At 45.6% G+C, this 17,049-nt stretch overlaps 1 protein-coding gene across 4 annotated transcripts in view; it reads left to right on the forward strand.

Annotated features, from left to right (window-relative positions):
* The window catches only part of TBL1XR1 (TBL1X receptor 1), a 231,323-nt gene that overhangs the window by 27,942 nt on the left and 186,332 nt on the right, over nucleotides 1-17,049 (forward strand). Inside the window, exon 1 of one of the 4 annotated variants that reach the window (XM_038769483.1) lies at nucleotides 10,293-10,311. The exons of the other annotated variants lie outside the window; for them this stretch is intronic. The gene's annotated coding sequence lies outside the window, so the exon portion shown is untranslated. Of the gene's footprint in view, nucleotides 1-10,292; nucleotides 10,312-17,049 lie in introns of those variants that run through there. 4 annotated transcript variants of the gene reach the window in all.

Below are 17,049 nucleotides of genomic sequence, written 5' to 3' on the forward strand. Positions count from 1 at the left end.
TTCTCCCTCCCCCGCAGGTGCCCGTGGAACCAAGGTTTTGTTTTTTCATTTGCGGAGGGCTAGACTAGTTGCTTGGAGCTGAAGCCTTCAATTTCCATTATGCACCGGGCTACCAATTAGTAGAAATAGCATTTATTAAGCACTTACTTTGTATTCTGTGGCAAGTTTGAGAATTAGATGTGGTCCTCTTGGCTCCCCCAAGAGGCTTACTGTCGAAGAATAAAGGATGGGGCAGTGGGTGGGGGGTATACTATAGCTGGAATTAGCAGAAAGGTGGAAAGGTAAAGAAATAATAAGCATTTTAATGAAAGCTGAAAATGTGTAAGTGCTATAGGCACGTGACTACACATGAATGGTGTGGGCGGCTGTTGGGTGGACTAAACCAGCGAAGGTGAGTAGAGTCAGGAATTGCACCCTGGACCCTGGAGGAGATGGGATTTTAAGCATCCAAGGGAGAGGAGAGCTGAGGTTTGATGGCCTTAGAGGCAAAAGAAAGTTCCAGTCGAGAGAAAAGTCTCATGCAGGGGATGGGAGGTGAGAAAGTTGAGTGAGAGGTATAGTGAGGTGGGCTTTGGAAAAGAAGAGGAGGAAGAAGTAGCCAGGGGTGAAGTGGGATGAGAGAGCCCTTAGGGAGGAAGAGAACCTTCCAGGCAATGCGGCAGTGGAGCAGGAAGGCAGAGTTGAGGGTAATACCAAGGTAATAGGCTCAAGAGACAGGGAGAATGGTAGTGGTTTTGGCAGTGATGGGGAAATTAAGTGGAGGAGTGAATTCTGGAGGGAGGGTGGAGGAGTTTGATCCCACACAGGTCGAGCCTAGGGTCTTGGTGGGAAATCACAAAGAGGTGCCCAGGAGGGAAGAGGAAATGTACAGGGAAGGAGCAAGTGAAGCCAGGGCTAGCAACTTGTCTTTGGGAGTCGCTCACATAGAGGTGGAAATTCAAGCATCTGAACCGATGAACTCCATGAGAGAGTGAGCTTTCAAGTATAGGGGAGAGATTGAGCTGCAGGCATGAGAATGGAGGAGAGCTGAAGAGCTGGTGCTATTGTTTGCTGTGTGCTCTGCACACAGTAAGCGCTCAATAAATACGTTTGATGATGATGATGATGATGTCGCACTAGAAGTTCCTGCTGTTGAGCGTTATGGCTGCTGTGAGAGCTGGACCGTGGCTTCAATCAATCGATGAACTAATATTATTAATTATTACGGTATTTGTTAAGTGATTACTATGTGTCAAGCACTGGGGTAGATACAAGGTAATCAGGTTGTCCCACATGGGACTCACAGTCTTAATCCCCATTTCACAGGTGAGGTAACTGAGGCACAGAGAAGGTGAGTGGCTTTCCCAAGGTCACACAGCTGACAAGTGGCAGAGCAGGGATTAGAACCATGTCCTTTCCACTAAGCCATGCTACTTCTCTTGATCAATCAGTGCTATTGATTGAGTGCTCATTGTGTGCAGGACATTGAACTAAGTGCTTAGAAGCGTACAGTGGAGTTGGCAGACGTGATTCCTGCCCTTGAGAAGCTTACAATCAGTCAAATGGAATTTAGTCAACACTTTGCGTGGAGCACTGTACTGTTTGGGAGTGGAGAGTGCAACAGAGCTGGTAGACACGGTCCCTGTCCACAAGGAGCTTACAGCTCCTTAGAGGGTGATTGAGTGCTTTAAAGCCGACAGGAAGAAGTTGCTGTTTGATGCAGAGGTGGATGGGCGACCGCCAGAGGAGTGGGTATGCATGGACTGCCTTTTTCCCGAGAAACGACCCAATGGATTTGGTAGATAGGATTCCTGCCCACAAGGAGCTTACAGTCTATGAAAGTTGGTGATTTATTCAACTGTTTCATCCCAATGTATTTGCCGTATTTCCCGGTAAATTGTTCTTCCTCTTGCATTCCCTTTTTGTAAATATTTTTTTCCTGTCCATCCCATTATATTGCAAGCTCTTGGAGAAGAGTGGTGGTGTGTGTGCCTTGCTTCTGGTGGACACTCCCAGGCACTTACTAGAGTGCTCCGCACTCAGTCTGTGCAGTTGATGATAATGAGTTTGGTGGTCAAGTGTCCAATTTTTGTACCCGACGGTCTGTTTTTCAGGTATATGCCCTCTGGTATAGAGGGTATACCAGAGGGTAGACCAGAGAAGCAGCGTGACTCAGTGGAAAGAGCACGGGCTTTGGAGTCAGAGGTCATGGGTTTAAGTCCTGGCTCCGCCAATTGTCAGGTGTGTGCCTTTGGGCAAGTCACTTCACTTCTCTGTGCCTCAGTTACCTCATCTGTAAAATGGGAACTAAGACCGTGAGCCCCACATGGGACAACCTGATTACCTTGTATCTACCCCAGCACTTTGAACAGCGGTTGGCACATAGTAAGCGCTTAACAAATGCCATCATTGTTATTATTATAGATACAGCACCGGGCACTTTTCTGTCTAGTGTTTTCTTTTGATTTTAATTAAGGTTTTTGTCAAGCACCCATACACCCACCTCGGTCTCCTCCTTGCAGCTGAGTCCCATGGGTCGGACAGAATTACTGGGTCCTCATGGACCCGGGAAAGGAACACAACGGTTCTGGAGCAAGTAGGGACGGTCAGTGGTCCCCCGGGAGAAGCGCCGTAGGGATGGGTCAACTTGTCCCGTTTTGGTAAAATGGTGCGTGGCATCATCACGGCACCCGGTGTCCCCGGATGTCTGGCTTTCACAAAGTGTGGCCTTGGCCTCCCTGATGATGTTTGGAGTAGATTATGTTTAGGCAGGACCATTTGGGAAAAGGGGCCTTCCCTCCCAGCTGATAGGGTCACTGACAGAGGCCTTCTGGATATGGCCCTTTGCTGGTGCATTGGGCCATGGTGGATAGCTGCCCCGAGTGCAGCGGGGAGGAACCTTATGGCCTAGCCTGAATGGGGGAATTATCTGGAGACTCGGGTTCTTGTCCGTCATCTCTCCAAAAGGGCATGAAGTTCTGAAGCTGCTCTAGGTGAAGACGAAAAACACTCTTCTTAAAGATGGAGGAGGTTATACTCGAATTAGTTTCCAGTTGATTCTGCAAGTCTGTTGTATTGTACCCTCCCAAGCGCTTAGCACAATTCTCGGCCCGCACTGAGGTCTCAATAAATACCGCTGATATGATTGATTGATCAACTGGTTGATTGATTATTACATTAGGGCAGGCCTAAGGCAGCGTGCTAGTCCATTCACCCCAGCCCTCACTTTGTGAACAAAATGGGAGTCGGCCGGGGATGGAACGGGTTGGATCGGAGTCCTGGAGAGCCGCTGTCCTCTGATGACTGGGGAATGGAACCGCTATGTGGTTCAGAGTGATTTAGACAGGTCTGGGAGGTGAACGTTTGACTGCATAGCACTCCTTCTGTTCTTTTAGCATGGCAGCTGGGACTCTTAATTGGAATGGGAAAGATGCTGGTTTTTCAGTATCCTATCACAATCTCCCATTACAAAGTCCCCCCAGCCCCACTCTCCAGATCTCTTATGTCTGTGGCCCTCATAGACTGTGAGCCCCTCTAGGGACAGAGTCAATTCCCATCAGTGCCTCATTCTTTCCAGGCACGTAGTACAGTGCTCTGCACACTGTGTCCAATTCCCAGTGCGTAGTACTGTGCTCTGCACACGGTAGAAGCAGCACGGCCTAGTGGATGTAACTCTGTAAAATGGGGATTAAAATGCAGGACAGGGATTGTGTCCAACAGTGCTTGACGCATATTAAGCATGTAACAAATACCGCAATTATTATTACTGTTACAATAATAAATGCTATTACTGCTGCTTAGTTAAAACACATGTTGCCTTCCAACTCAAGTAGTTGCTTACTAGGACTATAGTGAAAGGTTTTTTTTTTTTTTTAAGAAGCTCATCATATATTATCTTCGGTAATATTTTGAAGGATTAGCTATCCCCTAAGTGTGTTCAGAGACTACAAGCTTTCTTTGGGTTGGTAAATTAAAAAAAACAAAACAATTTCTAAAAACGGTGTTCTTGGAAGTTTTATTATTCAGACGTTTTAAAATCCTTATGATAATTACATAGTGATAATCAGATAAAAGCTTGTCCTCCGTATTCCTTTTAATTCTCCTAATTGTAAACAGAATCATAGGTAGTGTCTCAGATGCTTTCTAAATTTCCTCTGACTTGCGGGCTGCTTCTGAGTGTGGTTTCTCTCCTTCTCAATTCTCCTGTTCCACATTCATTCAGTACAGTTTACTGAGCGTAAGCTCTCCCGGTAGACTGTAAGCACTCTTCCCCCTCTCTTGCCTCCCACCCAGTTTGTAAGAGGCTTCTGTGAGAAGCAGCATGGTACAGTGGAAAGAGCACAAGCCTTAAGTCAGAAAACCAGGGTTGCCTGCTGTGTGACTTTGGACAAGTCTCTTAATTTCTCTTTGCCAGTTTCCTCCTCTGTAAAATGGGCATTCAGTACCTGTTCTCTCTCCATCTTAGAGTGGGTCTGGTTTGCTCTGTGCTTAGTACAGTGCTTGGCACATAGTAAGTGCTTAAAATATGATTATTATTACTACTACTAGGTGCCTGAGAGAGAGTAAAAGACTCGGGCCCTGATCTTCCATCTCTCTCGATCTATTTGGCCTTCATGTTTGCTTTCCTTTGACCTACCTTCTGATAGAGCTTCAAATACTTGCTTTGCATTTTCCTTCATCCCTGCTTTTAAGTGGTCATATGATTTGTGCTGTAGACAGTTTCACTGCATCCAGGACAGAAATTGACTAATCTCCGTTTTCACATTCTTGTGGCAAGAAAAATGACTGTAGGTGCATAAATAACCACAAATAACACACGTTAAAAACTCAGGCCTAGCAGGGAGTATTTGGTGATAAGATTGTAATTTTGTCTCCAAGGAGGATTAAAAATCCCAAACCTCCCCAAACAGTAGATATTGGCTCCTGGGAAAAATTAAGGGTTCTGATGCACATCCTTCAGAGTCCAAATCACCGCTCATACACACAGCACAACAACAGTAGCAGGGTGGGAGGAGGAAACTAACACAAAGTTCCAAACCACAGACACTATCATAAATAATTCAAACCCTATCACCTTGAAGAGGCAGCCTTGAAAAAGCAAACAGCAGAGTTATCAGATTAACAAACTGCTGGAGGGATTAGTTGTAGTCCTGGAAGACCTTTTTTCCCAGATGAGAGTGGATGGGGTTGGGATTTCCTGGGCCCAGGTAAGTGGAGAGTGCAGGAGATGCATTCAGGGAGATATTTTCTCCACAGGAGTCTTTGCCTACTTCTTCTTGTTCTGCTTCCTGCCCCTTTGGTCCACCTCCTCCACAAGAAATCCAAATGTTTGTTTGCAATAGTGATAATTATGGGATTTGTTAAGCGCTTATTATGTGCCAAGCACTGCTCTAAGAGCTGGGGTAGATACTGGGTAATCAGGTTGTGGCCCACAGTTTCAGTCCCCATTTTACAGATGAGGTAACTGTAAAATTAAGTGGCTTGCCCAAGGTCACAAAGCTCACGAGGTGGAGTCACGATTAGAACCCACGTCCTCCGACTCCCAAGCCCATACTCTTTATACTAAGCCATGCTGCAAACTTCACCGACTCCAAAAGGGAGATGAAATTAGCAAAATGGTGGTGGGCAGAGCAAAATGATGGACTTCATTTCAAACAGCTGATTATATCAGTGTTAGGGGATTGGTATGTAATTCGGGTAATTGGACCAGTAGTCTGTCGGTAGGATTATTGAGTCCAACCTATCTTGTCTCTTATCCGGCACCCAGCAGAGTACTTGACACATATTAAGCGTTTAACAAATACCGTAACAAAACAAAAAAATAAGTAGACACTAAGCTCATTGTGGGTAGGGAACGTGTCTCCCGCCTCTGTTGCATTGTAGTCTCCCAGGTGCTTAGTGCAGTGCTCAGCACAAGTAAGCACTTAGAAAATACAGTTGAATGCAGAGTACTGTACTGAGCGCTTGGAAGAGCACAGTACAGCAGAGTTGGTAGACGCATGCCCTGCCCTCCAGGAACTTAAATTAGAGAGACTCACAGAGGTTGAAGGGCATTAACGTTTTACTTTTATCACTCACTTTCTCTTGCATTACTGAACCCTGTCAGAACAAAAATTAGAGCATAGCCTAGGAATTTTGATGCTCTTTACTGATTTATTTATATAATCCAATATGTAAATGCATATTTACATATAAACCAATATGTCAGAGGTTTGCTTGTGTGTGTGTGTGTGTGTGTGTGTGTGTGTGTGTGTTCCAGAAAAATTGGTGTGGATTTGGGTGATTTCAAGAAAGACAGTTCCCGAAAGTGTGTGATTTTTTGTTGTGGTTTCTGTCCCATGTGGCCAGCTGCTACAGAACGAGCTCGTAGGCTGCATTGTGAGGTAAGTTGCATGAAAGGGTTAGTGTCTTTTCTCCCTAAAGCAGAAGTAAGTTGTTATTAATAACAATTACCAACGCTTCTTGAGCCAGTAGTTATTTGAGAACCCAACTGGTGCAAAGCACTGTACTAAATGAGTGGGAGAGCAGAACGCTTTCTGTAAATGGGTCATCCGGTATTGAAGCCGTGAGAAGCAGCGTGACTTAGTGGGAAAAGCACAGGCTTGGGAGTCAGAGGTTGTGGGTTCTGATCCTCGCTCTGCCACTTGTCAGCTGTGTGACTTTGGGCAAGTCACTTCACTTCTCTGGGCCTCAGTTACCTCATCTGTAAAATGAGGATGAAGACTGTGAGCCCCATGTGGGACAATCTGATTACCTTGTATCTACCCCAGCGCTTAGAACAGTGCTTGGCACATAGTAAGCGCTTACCAAATACCAACATTATTATCATTATTATTATCATTATTATTATTATTGTGCTGGCAATGGCCACTCAAGTGCATTCTAGACTGTGAGCCCACTGTTGGGTAGGGACCGTCTCTATATGTTGCCAACTTGTACTTCCCAAGCGCTTAGTACAGTGCCCTGCACACAGTAAGTGCTCAGTAAATACGATTGAATGAATGGATGTAGATTTAAGTGGCATCGCGTCTGTTAGGGTGGACACACAGGGTAACGTAATGACGTCATGTGCCGTTTTGTGGAAGTAGGTGGGGATTCCCCGAACCCAGAGCATTTCTCCAACCGGCTTCCCCCCACTGCCTGACTGCCCCACTTACTCATGGGCCATTGTGGCTTCCCTCTCCCCCCAGCCCCCACCCAGGCACTTGTAAATCTGAGTCCCGCTTCTCTTCCGTGGAAGTTGGAAGCAGGAGCTAAGGGGAGTGCTGGGTGCTTAGAGGAAACATGCTGTTCATAAAAGTGTCTGGCATCATAGCCATACAGGACGGGGACAGACCAGCTCAACGCTGGACAGTCTGGAATCAAACCCTCTCCGCCTGGCTAGCCTAATTGTGATGCTCGCTGCAGCCGAAAGATTCAGGATGACGAATCTGAGCATGTAGCGGGAGTATAAACAAACTGCATGGTCCTATATGGCTATTAAAATACATTTCAAAGTTTTTCAGTTTCTTTATGGGTATTATCCCAAGTGAGACTAGTTACGGCAGTATGGCGTACAACCCCTGTGTTGGCCCGGGTAGAAATCTCGACGTTCTCGGCGATGAACAAGTCCGTCAAACGACTGACTGATGGACATGGTTACGTGTCATTTTAGGTTCAGTGAGGTGCTATCAACCAGGACCAGTGATGATTTGCACATGTTTTCCCCTTCCCCACAGCACCTGTATATATGTATATATGTTTGTACATATTTATTACTCTATTTATTTATTTATTTTACTCGTACATATCCTATTTATTTTATTTTGTTAGTATGTTTGGTTTTGTTCTCTGTCTCCCCCTTTTAGACTGTGAGCCCACTGTTGGGTAGGGACTGTCTCTATATGTTGCCAGCTTGTACTTCCCAAGTGCTTAGTACAGTGCTCTGCACACAGTAAGCGCTCAATAAATACGATTGATTGATTGATGTTTTAACATCTCTATCCTATGTAGTCCCCTATGGGTAGGGAATTTGACTATTTATTGTTATATCATACTTTTCCAAGCACTTAGTTCTGCACATGGTAAACACTCAATTCATTTACAGTGGAGTCTCTCCATGGCAAATGGGAGATCAGTAATGGAGACTTTGGGAAAGAATTGATTTTCTTATCGATTCTCTTTTCTGTCAGTCATGGCCTCTCCGGGGCAGTGGGTACAAAGCCCAGCAGGCAGGCTGTGTGGTGATACGTTAAGTGCCCACAAACGTCTTATGCCCGATAACTGATATTGGCAGAGATGTGCCGATGCCAGTCCTGTCCCACCGTGGACCAGTAGGCGATCGCCTAGGTGGCTGGTCAGTAGCTGCTGTGGGCCTCACCACCCACGCTAGCCAGCTATCTTCAGGATTCCTCCTTAGCTCGGTCCGTTGAGCGAGGCACACCAGGTGAGTTTCTTTGGTCAGAAACCTTCACCTCTGACGGCACTGCTTCCCTTTCCTCTGGCTGCTTTCCTCTCCTCGACCGTGGTAACTGTAGTAATATTAACAGTAACGTTAAGGGCTTACTGTGTGCCAAGCACTGTACGACGTGCCAGGGTAGACAGGAGATAATCAGGCTGAACACTGTTCATTGCACCTAGGGCTCACAGTCTTAAGTAGAAGGGAGAACAGGTATTGAATCCCATTGTACAGAGGAAGAAACTGAGGCATGGAGGTGTTTAAATGATTTGCCCGAGGCCACCCAACAGGTAACACCCAACAGGCTCTGGTGGAGCCAAGATCGTCTGACTCCCAGTACTGTGTTATTGCCACTTGGCCATAGCAGCGTGGCGTAGTGGAAAGAGCCCGGGCTTTGGAGCCAGAGGTCAGGGGTTCAAATCCTGGTTCCGCCAATTGTCAGCTGTGTGACTTTGGGCAAGTCACTTAACTTCTCTGGGCCTCAGTTACCTCATCTGGAAAATGAGGATTAAGACTGTGAGCCCCCGGTGGGACAAGCTGATCACCTTGTAACCTCCCCAGCGCTTAGAACAGTGCTTAATAAATGCCATCATCATCATCTGCTCTAGTGAAATGTAAGCTCATTTGTGGGCAGGGAATGTGTCTGTTGTTGTGTTGTACCCTCCCAAGCACTTAGAACAGTCTGAACACAGTAAATGCTCAATAAATACGGTTGATTGATGTGGGTCCAACTTCAGTTGGAAGTGGGGTGGGTCTTAATTGTACATCCTGCAAAACAATGGAGAATCAAGCTCATTTTGCTCCCCAGCTCCTAAAATGGTTGATGTCTAAAACTAGACTTGATTTCTCCCTTTCTCCCCCAACCCCACTTCCTTAAGCCAGAGCTCATACCTGCATTGTCAGGAACCCAGACTGAAATAATTTGCACCAGGTTTTTCTTTGTTTTTGTTTTGTTTAAGTCGGCAGCTTCCCATTTCAAATGATTTGAAGTGCTAAACAAGGGCCCTTTTTAATGCTTACCTTTCTAGTAAAGGGGAAAGGGAGACGGGAAGCAAGCAGACAGTCCCAAGTAGCCCAACCTTGGGAGCCTGCTTTTAAAATCTCAGTTTGATAGCCGTGATTAGCCTAGCCAGCGCAAATGTGACCTTTGGCCTCCTGGAAGGCTTGGCTTTAAATGGGTTCGGGATAGAAGACTGGGATCTTATAGTTTGAAAGCACATGGCCAGAGCATGTGTTTCCCAACAGTCCTTTGCGAGCAGACCAACTGCAAGAGTTCAGAGGAATAGAGGAAGTTCAAAAAAGGTGATAATCTGGCCTTGGTCCCTTAGGACAGGGCTACTAGGCAGTGAATGAAGTGTCGCTTAACTTCAACTCTGCTTAAAATTGCTTTGGGGAAAGATCAGCCTGCTTAGCATTTTCAGCTGGTATTATTTATTTAGTTTTGGAAGGCTCTAGATGGTTTTCAGTGTGCTTTCCTCAGTAGAACCCTGTTTGGCTGCAATCAAACTTGAGCCAGCCCGGTGACTCTTATTTGGCCTAAGGGAACATCTTGAGGATTAAATCTTATGACTTCCACCTATTTTGACATATACTTTTTTTACCTAAACTCAGAACAGCAACACCCAGTAAGAGGTTTATTTGATACCTCGGAAAGCTCTAGTCACCCCGGCATTTTTGATACCTGCCAGATCCCTCTGTGGCAAACACCTCCACTAAGCGGGAAGAGTTTACAGTGATCAGAATATGTTTGCATCCCCTTCAGACCATCAGGGAGAACTCAAAGTTGAATCGCAAGCAGTTTTCCTGGAGCCTTCTTCATGTCTTCTCTGAAGCCTGACCGGGCTGTTCGGGATGAGTTTGGGAGGCAAACAGAAAGATCCTCGCTCCTCTGATGGGTAGGTGGAACTGGTTTTCCAGGCCTTTCCAGAGGCTGCACCCTCACCAGACACCTGAAGCTAAGAATGGCCAAAGGGTCATCTAGCAGTGAGCTCCCACTTATCACAGGTGCCGGAAGCTATCACTCATCCTTCTGAGAGGCCTTCTTCCTAAATCCTGGGCTCTCATTAGCCCTCCCAGTGACTGGGCAACGTTTATTTCTTCAAGGGGCTTTCAGAGAACTGTTTGCTTTTCGGTCTTGACAGCTAGAATTTGTAGCCAGCTGACACTTCCCAACCTGCCAGAAAACGAAGTTTTTACTGGGTAGTCATTTATTCGGATGGGAATATATCGTATGCCATTTTTTAAAATTTCCTCTTCACATTGACATGTGTTTTTGAAAGTAGACAGAATATATTTAGCAAGGTATTCTTTTCGGAAAACCTACATGATAACTGATTATCAGTTGGACTAAATGGAAGAAGATGCATTTTTACAGGAGGCCTAGTGCTGGGGATGTGAATTTTACTGAAGTTCAATAAAAATTCCTTAATATTTGTCATTCTTGGATTGTCTGACCCTCACACGTTATGGTCTGATGAGCGTCGCCTTGTCTGTGAACGGATGTTTCCTTGTGTTGTATTTCCATGTTTATGGAGGACTCCTTGCTGCCAAGTTTAAAGTTCTTTATATCTCATTTTGACTTTCTGTGGTACTTAAGTGCTTGCAATGTGCCAAGCACTGTGGCAGATTCAAGTTTATCAGATCGGGCACGGTTCCTGTCGCACATGGGGTCACGATCTAAGCAGGAGGGAGAACAGGTATTGAATCCCTATTTTGCAGTTGAGGAAACAGGCACAGAGAAGTGAAGTGACTTGTCCACAGTCACACAGCAGCAAGTGGCGAAGCCTAGATTAGAACCCAAGTCCTCTGACTCCCAGGCCCATGCTTTTTCCACTTGGCAACACTCCTCCCCACTGTTATTAAATGATGATGGAGTTGTGTGGCCATTAAACCTGAGGTCCATACTTCATGCTGCTGCCCCACTTAAATCCATACTTCATGCTGCTGCCCGGATTGTCTCTGTCCAGAAACGCTCTGGGCATGTTACTCCCCTCCTCAAAAATTTCCAGTGGCTACCAATCAATCTGCGCATCAGGCAGAAACCCCTCACCCTGGGCTTCAAGTCTCTCCATCCCCTCGCCCCCTCCTACCTCACCTCCCTTCTCTCCTTCTCCATCCCAGCCCGCACCCTCTGCTCCTCCGCCGCTAATCTCCTCCCCGTGCCTCGTTCTCGCCTGTCCCGCCCTCGACCCCCGGCCCACGTCATCCCCCTGGCCCGGAATGCTCTCCCTCTGCCCATCTGCCAAGCTAGCTCTTTTCCTCCCTTCAAGGCCCTATTGAGAGCTCACCTCCTCCAGGAGGCCTTCCCAGACTGAGCCCCTTCCTTCCTCTCCCCTTCGTCCCCCTCTCCATCCCCCTCATCTTACCTCCTTCCCTTCCCCACAGCACCTGTATATATGTATATATGTTTGTACATATTTATTACTCTATTTATTTAACTGGTACATATCTATTCTATTTATTTTATTTTGTTAGTATGTTTGGTTTTGTTCTCTGTCTCCCCCTTTTAGACTGTGAGCCCACTGTTGGGTAGGGACGGTCTCTATATGTTGCCAACTTGTACTTCTCAAGCACTTAGTACAGTGTTCTGCACACAGTAAGCACTCAATAAATACAATTGATTGAGGTGTAATGAAAACCCACCAAGCGCAGCTATGGCATATTAGAAACACCATCCTGGGCCAGAAGAGTGATCCAGTCAGCTTGTATCCTGTCTTTAACAGGTAGGTCAGAGGCAGTTGGGAAGCAGAATATGACTCTTATCCTAGGTACAGAACCTTCTAATATCCCTTAGTTTTCCTTCTAAAGGCTTTTCTTGGATTTACTGTCTCAGATGTAAGAACATAAATTTGGTAGATATGTCTACCAACCCCCTGAGACATGGTAGTTTGCCCTGATGTTAGCCACACACTCTAAAGGGTGACCGTTCATATGGCTGTTTTAACAGACAGTCCATATTTTAGCCAGTCCTTTGTTCCTGTCTGGTGCCAGTGATCCCTAACACCTTTATATCCGGTGTTTTCAAATGCCCAGCAACTATACAGGCTTCGTGAATAGCCGCAAAAACTTTTTGTGATGCTCTTATGGAACTTTCTTGGCATAACATTATGTCTGGAACTGGTGCTCTGGAGATTGAGAGTGGGTGTTTTCTTATGGATTCAAAACAGCAAATTAATGGGACATGAGTGTGATCATTAGCCATCCCCATAAGCTAAATATATGCCATCTTTAGGTAAAACGTGTATGTGTGTGCGTGTATGCATGCATGCGCATGTTAGGAATCATCGAAAGGGGTGTCTGGAATTCTTCAGTGCTAATCAGGTTCTACCCTAACTCTGGTTTGAAATGATAAAGTTAAACTATGCATAGTGGGTGGTTAATTTGGAGTAAAGGACTCAGGAAGGGAGAACTATCCAAATAATTTTTCAATACAGGAAGTCCTCAACATGAGATGTTTCGAGTTGACAAACAGGACTTTAAGCATTTCTACATTTGCAACCTGTTTCAGCTTTCCAACAGTCTGGTGTTGATTGCACTAGCACTAGACACTAGCAGCCTCTTCTGTTCTTCTAGCCCTGGGGGTGCAGGTGGTGGGGGAGAGGCTGCATGGGAGAGTCAGAAAAATCAATCGATCCTATTTATTGAGTGCTTACTGTGCACAGAGCAATGTACTAAGCACTTGGGAGAGTATAATATAAGAGTTGGTAGAGACGTTCCCTGCCCATATGATGGGAAAATAGTAGAAAAAAATCTTCCATGGGGGGAGATGGGGAAGACTGTTTTGAGAAGCCATGAAGCAATTAGCAATTAGGTGGGCAGTTCATTCATTCAGTGGTATTTATTGAGGAGAGCAGAGCACTGTACTAAGTGCTTGGGAGAGTACCGTATAACAATAGACACATTTCCTGCCCACACTGAGCTTACAGTCTAGAGGCAATTGCCTGTCACCAGGGAGGGTCAACACATCCGTTTTTGCCTCCAGTTAGAAGTAGAAGTCATTCCCTGTTCTCCTTCCCCCTTAGACTGTGAGTTCCATGTGAGAGGGGGACTGAGTCTGACCTGATCAACTTGTATCTACACCAACACTTAGTACAGTGCTTGGAATATACTAAACCCATAGCAAATACTACAACAATAATTGTGGTATTAGTTGGCTACACAGTTGTGGAGACTATGACTCAAAAAACCCCCAAACCATGAATTTAGCAATAGTAGTCATCTGCAATTGATTGCGTGCACTCTTTTCTGGGTAATGTTGGCAACAGGGTATCAATCTTGGTTTAAGGATCCAATCCCCCCTTTAGAGCATTGTTCCTATGAGAAAATGAGTTCTGGCTTTTTGGTTCAACTTAAGACACAGTGCAGGAACCACTTGTGTCACAAATCCTGAGGTCTTATTGTACCTTTAATGTGAGAGAACAACCAGACTGTCTTCTGCTGTTTGGCTCATATTTAATTCTGTAAAAGTAAGCATTTTTCTTCTACATCTCATTATTTCCTTATCGCCTGAAAACTTCCGGCTTCTGGTAGCTTTACTGGGAGCTAACAGACTGGCCTTGGAAGCAGGAGGAAGAGATTGTGTTGGGATGAGTGGGTGGGATCGGGGAAGGCAGAGAAAAACCATGAGAGGCAGTTTTCTTCCTCGTAAAAAGCTCTCACTACCCTCCTATTATTATTATTATTATTATAAATTATCCTAATGGCATGTTTTAAGCACTTACTATATGCCAGACACTGGAGAAGATACCATGTTATGAGACGAGGCACAGTTCCAACCCCACACTAGGCTCAGACTCTGAGTGGGAGAATGGCCTTTTTTTTCCTCTCTCTTTCACATGAAGAAACTGGCTCATTGAAGTGACTTGCCTTCGGTTATGCAGCAGGGCAGAGGTAGAATCTGACTGTGGTTTCCTGACTTCCAGTTCTGGGCTCTTTACTAGTAGAAGTAGTAGTAGTAATATTATAATGACAATTGTAGTGGTATCTGTTAAGCATTTACTCGGTGTCAAGCACTGTGCCGAGCATTGGGTAAGGTACGAGGTAATCACGTCAGACACAGTCCCTGTCCCACACAGGGCTCATAGTCCCAGTAGGTGGGAAAACAGGTATTAAATTCCCACTTTACAAATAATGGAACTGAGGCCCATAGAAGTGAAATGACTTACTTGAGGTCGCACAGCACGACATTGGCAGAGCTGGGATTAGAACCCAGGTCCTCTGAATCCCAGGTCCATGCTCTTTCCACTAGACTACGCTGCTTCCCAGGTGGTATTTATTAAGCACTTACTCTGGGCAAAACCTGTTACTAAGTTCTGGGAAATCTCCATGTTTGGACTGTAGACATCATCTGGCCCCACAATCTGAGAAGGAGGAGGGGAGGTGCCAACACAAGGAAAGATGAACAGAAATACAAAAGAGAAATGCAAGAGGGGCAGTGGGATTTCAGAGCAGCAGTCACAGGAGTCATGGCCATGGTTACGGTGGAGATTTTCTCTGTGCTGTCAGAACCCAAGGGGCCTCGCGCTGCTCCCCGTCGAGTCCCCCGGGCTGGAGCAGAGACTGCTGGGGCAGTGTCCTTCTGCACGGCTGGGCCCCACCGGGCTGGAGCTCACTAGGCCAGGTAATGTTCTTAAATTAGATTATTAAAACAAACCAGAAAAACCAATCTGATACATGGAAACCGAATCCCCTAAATTCCAGTGACTCAATAATAATAATAATGGCATTTATTTAGTGCTTATTATGTGCAAAGCACTGTTCTAAGCACTGGGGAGGTTACAGTGTGATCAGGCTTTCCCACTGCGGGCTCACAGTCTTAATCCCCATTTTATAGATGAGGTAACTGAGGCCCAGAGAAGTTAAGTGACTTGCCCAAAGTCACACAGCTGACAATTGGTGGAGCCGGGATTTGAGCCCATGACCTCTGACTCCAAAGCCCGTGCTCTTTCCACTGAGCCACGAATGAAACTCAGTTCTCTGAGGGATTTTAACGTGTGCAGGGGACAGGACTTGGGTGAAGAAAAAATTTGTATTTCTCTTGCAGGTTCAGGGATTTCTGCCTGAAATTGACCTGCTTTTTGAGTGATTATCGAGAGCCCATTGGAAACTTGAGGATGGGGAACTTGAAAAAACTAACTTGAAGCTTCAAATAATTGCTATTTTTTAAAACATTCTTAGAGTAAATTACATATTCAAACTACTCATTACTTAGGGAGGTATTCCTTGTTACAAAGTCTTCCTTTTTTCAGTAAGTTTTCGTGGCAGCTGTAAAGTTTACCTTTGCATTTGGTTTTTATTTTCCATCACCTGTTCAAATACTCTTGGTAGTTTTCAAAAAGTGCCAACTTTTCAAGCCCTCAGTTCCCCTACTCCCTCTCCCGTCTGTGTCGCCCGTGCACTTTGATCTCTACTCTTTAAGCACTTGGTAATCATCTTACCTTCTTCCCCCGCAACGCTTAGGTCTTGTCTCGTCTTATGCCGTCGAGCCGTTTCTAACCCATAGCGGACACCACGGACACATCTCTCCCAGATTGCCCCGCTTTCCATCTTCAATCGTTCTGGTAGTGTATCCGTACAGTTTTCTTGGTGAAAATACGGAACTGGTCTACCATTGCCGCCTTCCACACAGTAAATTCGAGTCTCTGCCCTCGACTCTCTCCCACACCGCTGGCTGCCCAACACGGATGAGTTTTGACTTGTAGCAGATTGCCTGCCACTCGCTAGCCACTGCCCAAGCTAGGAATGGAATGGGTAGGCTTTTGCTTGACTCTCCCTTCCGTAGCCGAGACTAGTAGACTACTGGAAACTCTCCAGGTGCGACCATGAGAGGCAACACTTAGGTACCTGTCTGTAAGCTCCTGGTGGGCAGGAAAATACCTGCCAACTCTGTTGTATTGTACTCTCCTAAGTGCGTAGTACAATGTTCTGCATACAGTAAATGCCCAATAAGTACCATTGATTGAGTGTTGCGACGGGGGTGGGGGGGGGGGTACAAGATGCCAGGGATTTTAGGGGGATGAAGATTGGGAGGGGATGGACTTCAAAGACCTAGTAAGCTACCAACTGGGCTGTTTTAACCCTGACTGGAACATCTCAGTTCTTTTCAGAGACCTGGGAAAAGCAAGTTCAGGATTCTAGCTGAAAAAACTGGTGAATTTCCACCCATCCCACCCATGCACACAGATTAGTGTACCTGGATTAGTATTTGTTTAGCATGACTAGGGTGTGTGCTAACACATTATATACATCCTTAAATATATATTAACTCATATATAGAGAGAGCGAGAGAGATGTATCTCTATCTATCTATCATCTATCTATCTATCATCTATCTATCTTTCTATCTATCTATCTATCTATCTATCTATCATCTATCTATATCAATATATGAATGTAACTTTCCTGTTGGTCAAAGGGGACAATTCAGTGGGAAAGGCAAACCCCAGATGTAGTGAGAGCCAGCTGAAGCATCTCACTGGGGTGAAGGGATAGTACCTATCCCGCTAAAGGATGTTTCCTGACTATCAGAATGTGTGTGAAGAGGGGGAAGGCGGACCCAACAGGAGGATTGGCTGGCGTGCTACTTCCCAATTTTGGGAAGAGGAATTGTTAAGAGGAAAGGAGCTAAGTGATTA

Source organism: Tachyglossus aculeatus, chromosome 1 (assembly GCF_015852505.1).
Source record: "Tachyglossus aculeatus isolate mTacAcu1 chromosome 1, mTacAcu1.pri, whole genome shotgun sequence".
NCBI lineage: Eukaryota > Metazoa > Chordata > Mammalia > Monotremata > Tachyglossidae > Tachyglossus > Tachyglossus aculeatus.